Below are 7,545 nucleotides of genomic sequence, written 5' to 3'. Positions count from 1 at the left end.
CAAATCTACATTTAAAAAAGAAAAGAAAAACTTAAAATCATGAGTTCGATTAGTCACATTTGTCAAACAAGAAAAATATCCAATAGAAAAAACAAATTTGAATGCCATTAAAACCCCTGGAAAATAACACTTTCCCAAGAAGGATGTAATTTTTCAGAAGTTAGTGTTAAATCAGATTAATCTCAGTGCACACTGGGAGAAGAAAGGTATATGTTAAGTGAACTACCTTCCTTACATAACAATCACAGCCAATTATGACATTGGAATGGCAACCTTTTTATTTCAAATGATCATCAATTTCATTTCAAACATTCAACATTATTTCTTTACATTATAATACATCTTAATCAAGACTGCATACTTGACTCCAATATCCTTTTGTTTAGTGAGGTTACTGTTATTCTTTCCACTGGAGTTATTGCTTTTGTTTATTGGAATGTCTGGCATTTCCCAAACACAGCAGTAAAGTGAGAGGGATATCTGTCTTTTACAGAAATATGTCTCCACCAAAGGATTTGTGCTCAAGTTCAGGGACGTTCCCTTTATGTGAAAAGTTATTTTTGTTGTTGTTTTGAACCACTTTGTATTTATTCAAAAATTTCCCTAAACCTCAGAATATTTTTGACATTTTATTTATGACTTTGGAGCAGAGTTATGTTATTTCCATGAAACAGGAAAACCGCTAGACTAAAAACAGAATGTAGTGTTTATATGCCAATGAGCTCTGTGTCCCCAGCAGCTTAATATGGTGCAGTCATTCATTATGACTTAAGAGAAACATTGAGAGAGTTTTCCTGAATCAGTAAGAAAAAGCCACAGTTGTTGGAATCTGAGCACCCACATTGGGAATGTAATAATTTTTTCACACTGACACCTTCCTCCTAGGGCTCAAAAAATTCTGTAAAAAAAATTCTGCTGTAAAAATTCTTTGTAAATAAAATGACCTAATGGGTTGGTAGTACAAGTTACCAGCAACTGTTTCTAGTGTTTGCCCAAGACATAAAATAAAATCCCAGAATATCTGTAGCATGATGTTACCACATGAGGGTGCTCTCTCCCCAAAAATGTGTCTGTAACAGAAGCAGGCCACATCTAGGAAACCATGCCGCTGCTGTTTCCTTCCATATGCATTTCTGAAAAGGGTTTGTTAGAATAAACATGTGAATAGGAAAACATGAAAGTACTGACCTAAACACAAATAGACTAATGGTCTCTCTATATAACTATGCAGTATGAATTAGGCATAAAAAAAGATATCTTTTATTTAAAAATATGGATCTACATAAAAGTTTATAACGTTAGGCAACGCGTGCATGGACCACCTATACTATGGTGGTAGAGAGGGTAACGGTGTGTGCTCATTAAATAAGCCTATCTCTCTGCCTTACTCTGACACACAGAGTCAGAATATCTGGAGGTCAGGCCCAGAAATCTGCATTTATATGTTGCTCCACAGGTAATTCTCATGTATCTTAAAGTTTAAGAAGCACTGGTATGAAGTCATTTTAAAATTGTTACTTTTGTAAACACTGACACACATATGATTGTTTAAATCCAATAAACTATGATTCTTTGACAACCATGTCGTCTATTTTTGGAAGCAGTTTAGTCATAAGGGAATCTTTTCTGGAATACAACTGAAAATTCTCACTCAACATTCCTACATCCTTGCAGAGATGATAAAAGTAATACCCGGTCTCTGAGACAATAGAAAATATGAACTTTACTCATTTTCCCAGCTCATTGATTTTGTTCTCTCTCTTTCCTTTTGACCTAGTTCAGTAAATAAAAGATAACCCCATGTTTCAACACCCGTGGGATCAACTGATGTTTGTCATTTCCAGAAAATTGCATGAATATGGAAATGTTAAGAACTAACTTATAAAGTGGAAATATGTCTTGTAAAATAGAACTGTAATTATAATTGTATTTTCTGTGGAAAATGAATTCATACTGGAGAAAACTTAAAGCAGTAAGCAAGTAACGGTAGGTAGAAATGCTTACTAGCATGCCCAGATCTTAATTTTAAAGGCCCAAAGTTATGCTTCTCATTCAAAGGCCTATGAGCATGGAATTTTATGTCCCTATAGAGGAGAGAATAATGTAAGAGAACAGGTTGTAATATCTGAGCCCCGAGTCTATGTAAAGGTTGATGCTATAAGATGAGTTTTGTATGCAATGAAGTAGTCTCTAGTATAAAATGAATATCCATAAAATAACTGAAATATACATATGTGTTTAGATGTACGTTTCATATATGTACATATATATACACTTATTTGTGTATATACCTACATACACAGCTATACATATAACATTATTTGTGCATAGATGTATGCCTATTAATAGAAAACAAATATAGAATACTAGAATTTAAATGTGATCTATAAGCTTCACCTCTCATCTGGTGGAATCTCATTCTATAATTTTCTAAACAGTTAACAATTTGGCCTCTGCTTGAGATCTCTCTGGAAAAGGAAGCTTCCTATGGACTATTACAGACTATACAATTTTAAATATTAACTATATAGAATAATAGTTAAATATTAACTATATAAACATTAGCTATATAGAATAATGAAGACAGTGTTTCAAACATTGAATCTGGATCAGTAATTTTCACTATTATTATTATAACTATTCCTAGTTTTCCTTTCTGTATCTACTTATAATTAGTTTAATCCATTTTTTCATATAACATCTAAAAAATGTGAAGTATGTTAATTTAACTTTCCCAATTTCCTACTCTATTATATCTATTATCTCTAAACTATTTTTTAAAATTTTTTAACATTCTCTTCCGAATAGTGTTAATACACTGATGTTTTTCAAGTGCTCTCTTCAAAGGCATGAATAAAAAAATGGTCACGTTGGTATAGGGAACAGAGGGTTTCTATATTTCTTAATCTGGACCTCATTCTTATAAATCAAGATATTTTTCTTTCTTAGATGCCCCAACAATGATGAACATTTAACCTGAATATATAATATCCTACATCTTTTACACAATAGCTTTATTTATTCATTCTTTAATTTGTTCCCATATGGATGCATTTACTCAGAAATAATTATTGAATATCTACTATATGCCAACACTATTCTAAGAGTGAGGGGTAGAACAGTGAACAAAACAGGCAGACGTCCTTGTCATTATGAAATTTATGTGTTAGAGGAGGCATAGATAATAAAATATGTTACATTGTAATTTGAAAGGTAATATATGTCATGGAGAAAAATTAAATATGGAAACAACTTTGGGATTGGGGGGATATAAATTTTGAATAAAGAAATTGAGATGATCTCATTGAGAAAGTAATATCTGAATAAAAATTTGAAGCATCTGAAGGAGTAAGCCACACAGATAATTTCAGAGAAAAGTGTTATGGGCAGAATGCAAATGCCCAGGGGCAGGATCAGGACTGGAACAGCAAGGGGGCCACTGTGGAGGTAGAGATCACATTAGGTCAGAAATGCAACAGGGTAGGAGCAATGTGTAGGCCATTGGAAAGAGACTTTAGGAATATATTTTGAGCAAGAAGGGGCACTATTACAGGGTTTTGAGCTGGAAGTAGTCGCCGCTTAAATATAAAATGGATTATCAAACTGTTATATAATGGTCAAAGTACACTGAATGCTGCAAGGGTGGAAATAAGAAGACAGTTAGGAGGCTATTGCAATATCCAGGTGAGAGATGATGGTACAGTGTATCAGAATGGCAGTATTGGGGATGTTAAAAACCTAGGGAATTACAGACACAATTTTCTGACTAATTGTATTTGAGGTGTAAGAAAAAATGAGGAGTCAAGGATGTCTCCAAGTTTTTTGTCCTGAACTTCAGGAAGAATGGAAGTACCATTAACTGATGTGGGAAAACTGAAGGTGGTGCAGGTTTAGAGGAGAAAATTAGGAATTCAGTCAGGTTAAATATGAGACATCTAATAGAAATTCAAGTGGAGAATTCCTATTCAACTAGGTTGCTGAATGTATTAATTTGGAATTCACAGATAGGTGTAAATTTGAGATTTAAAACTGGAGAAGTCTCCATACATGAAGGAATCAATGATGTGTATCAGTAATCACTCACTAAAGGAAGGAGTGGGGATAGACTAGGAGGTACAGAAACTGAGCCTCTCTAGTTTTAAGAGGAACAGGAGAAGAACTGGTAAAGAAGACTGAAGAATGGTCTGTAGAGCAGGAGGAAGTCCAGGAGGGTGCTATACCCTGAAGCCAAGTGAAAAATACATTTCAGGAGGAAGTAGACCATCAGAGCTGGTTTTACTTGAGGCTGATTACAAGGGCATCGCTGTTAATCATCTTATTCAACTTAATCCAAAGTTGTAGGTCATCAAGTTAGTTTGAATCTTAAGTCTGTAATTCACAACTTCTCAAGAAATGCAAGTTCATGTTCTTTAAAAAAAATTTCCATTAAACATCATCTTTAAAATTAAAAAAAATCTCTTAACTCATATCTTGTTAGTTTTCAGTTATTGAATCTGTGCAAATTTTAAGTCCAACAGTGCATATGTTAACTTTTTCTCCCAACTTTTGTCACCTGATAATTTGGTAAGCTTGCCCTTCTATGGATTCATTTGTTCTAGTCATCAATAAAAATATAAAGCATGACACAGCTTAATATATAATCTGATTTTATAGAATGTTACAATTTACCATCTATTTAGTGATTATGTTTTAAGTAAAGTTATTTACTCAGCTACAAATTCACCTAACTGTTCTAAATATTCTATTCAAGGCTATTCTTTTCTCAGTAGTAAAAGTCTAATATATTTGAACTTTAAGAGACCTTGAAGAGCACCTAGGCAAATCACTACCAGGGAAGATAATAAAACACCTTAAAGGTCTTTATTACTTTTGATATAGTGACCTTATTAATAGGTATTTTGCCATTATTTGTTCCTCTCATAAGCTGGCCCATTATGCAAATTTCTACTGAGGCATAAAGTCATGAGATTTTGGATCTATCATATAATTATGCCCACTCAGAGATTAGCAAGTGTCCTCATCTGTTGTTTTCAGAATTTTTCCTTTTTTTTCAGTTTTTCCTTTTGAAAATTCATCTCAAAGTTGTCAGTGGTTTTTCCATTCCATGTATAAATACTTCCATTTCCTTGGACTGCAGTCCATTTTGGCCAGTTTTTTTAAATCTGTTTAAGGAGATTTAGACAATCTAAATACTTCACTCTTCCCATGCTTTAATCAATGAATGATAGTTGTTTACTGGTTTGTGCATTGGAATTTTCAATTTGAATTCTGTCATTTTAAGGCTTTGCTTTTGTAACTGTCATTTGTAAAGATTTTACTAACTATACCAATACAACTTTCTGCAATGATGAAAATGTTCTCCATCTACATGTGAAATAGCTAGAAATGTAGCTAATGCAACTCTGGAATTAAATTTTTATTTCTACTCTATTTTAATGAATTTGAATAGCTGTATGTCTAGTGCCTACCATACTGAACAGCACAGATCTCAACTATCTTGCTCTGCCTTTGAATGTAGTCCAATATGTCCCTTAGGTTAGTTCTAGTAATTTCCAAGGACACAGATCTTTGTGAATTTGAGAAAGGACCTACGAAGCCAAAAAACGAAGGTGCTAGAGAAATCCTGTAAATGAGTAAAGAAGCCCAGGGGGACTGTGGGAAACTAAAAAAAAATACACATAATCATTCTATAAAATAACAGTACCTACATCATCAAAAGGGACAAGCTAATCCAGCCAACTGTGGCCATGCTAAAATGCAAACCAAAATTGCCAGATCTTCCAGTTTTTCAAAGAAGCACAAATCCAAATTTTCAAGTAAGATTTTCCAACTTTTAAGTGTTGTTAACAATTTCAAATGTTATAAAGCATTGCACATGTCAAATAAGACATATCTAGAAGTTGCCTGTTTGTGATAAATTGTTTAAGCCATCTTTACACTGTCCTAACAGGCACAGTTCACATGAGTGTGCCCATTCTGATCTTGTTTCCTTTTTCAGGTTGGCATCACTAATAATAGGATCCGCTAATCTAAAATTCTCTATAGCATTACACCTTCATTTCAGAAGCTTTCCACTTTATCCTTTAACAGTAGTTTCTGATTAGTATTATATAAGAACTATTTAAAATATTCAATAAAATGTAAACATTTATAAAATCGCTGAATTCTTATAAATTTCTCTAACACCTACTGAGACTCAGAGTGCCAGTATCCATGATGGTTTGAAGCTTGCAATTCCTTTATCTCCAAGTTCTAGGGTCACATCAGAATTCAATTTCAGCTTCCTCCCAAGAAAGCACATAGTAGTTATCTTCTTACAATGCACAAGGCAGAAATAGCTAAGGACTAGTTCCAGGTATTTTTAGGGAATACAAAATTAAATGGAGAGGGAAAGAGCTAAAACTAAAGGCATGTATGACTTCACCTGTTTAATTACTATTTGCTTAATAACCCACCTCATGCATGAGCTCTCTCAAGCATAATCCCATAATTACTCAGCAAACAATCATTTATTAAAAAAACTATGTTCACAGCTCTGCACTCAGCACTAAAGAGGAGTGTTGAGAAGTATAAAATGTGGTCCCTAACCTCTAGGAGCTTAAGGTGTTGAGAGAGAATCCCACATGAAAGCATCAAGAAGCATATCAACAAGAACGAAATGATGTAGCACATAGACTGCATATAAGCTAAGGGGATTGTATTTCATTTGTTTCTTATTTAATAAAGTTGATGGGATTTTCTTGCAATAATGGGCATAATGCCCTATTCAAGATTTAAGACTGCTATTCTGAAATTCTTCTCCAAACAGAATTGTGTATTTGTTTTATGGCGAAAGTGTCTCTATTCTGGCATTATGAACAAATCAGGCAGGATATCACTTGAAAAGTCTGTAGCATTAGCTTCTCAACAGTGTAAAGTCTAATGGCAGGAACCAAGAGCAAAATGTAGAAAATTCTGCAAATGCTACTAACACCTACACTTAATTCAAATTGCTCACTTATTATTTCAAATAGTGTATGGAAGTGTTTGTCACTTAACAAGGGGGTGTAAGAATGGTACAGCCACATGTCACTCTACTTAATACTTAGCCTTAAATAGGAAAAACATTTCACCATGGCATAAGAACAACACACAACAAAGCTCACTGAAAAACTCACATTTCTCCTTCTCTGAAACCTTCTTATCTTTTTTACTGAAGGTGGGAGAGCCTCAAGTTCTAGAAAAAGAATAATGCTATGGCTTTGGTGACTGATCTTACTTTGAAGATAAACTGTTATGTTTACTTTCAAAAATAACTACAATTGTCAAATCTCCCCCAAATCAGCAATTCTTTCATCTCCTAAATTAAAAGTTTACATTTACTATAATGGTCTCTACTATAAAAAGCAAGGAACTCCTCTGAATAAGTCATTTCAACTTTCATACATTTCACTGGCCCTTTTTGATGCTAGGGGCCTGTTGCTTAATTTATTATTTTAATGTAGTTTAAATATTATTTTACTAAGGATATTAAGGTAGAGTCAACCTTTTTCTTAGCACTGCACT

Source organism: Propithecus coquereli, unplaced genomic scaffold (assembly GCF_000956105.1).
Source record: "Propithecus coquereli isolate 6110/MARCELLA unplaced genomic scaffold, Pcoq_1.0 Scaffold118, whole genome shotgun sequence".
Taxonomy (NCBI): Eukaryota; Metazoa; Chordata; class Mammalia; order Primates; family Indriidae; genus Propithecus; species Propithecus coquereli.
The sequence above is the reverse complement of the archived record's forward strand: the minus strand, read 5'-3'. Positions refer to the sequence as shown.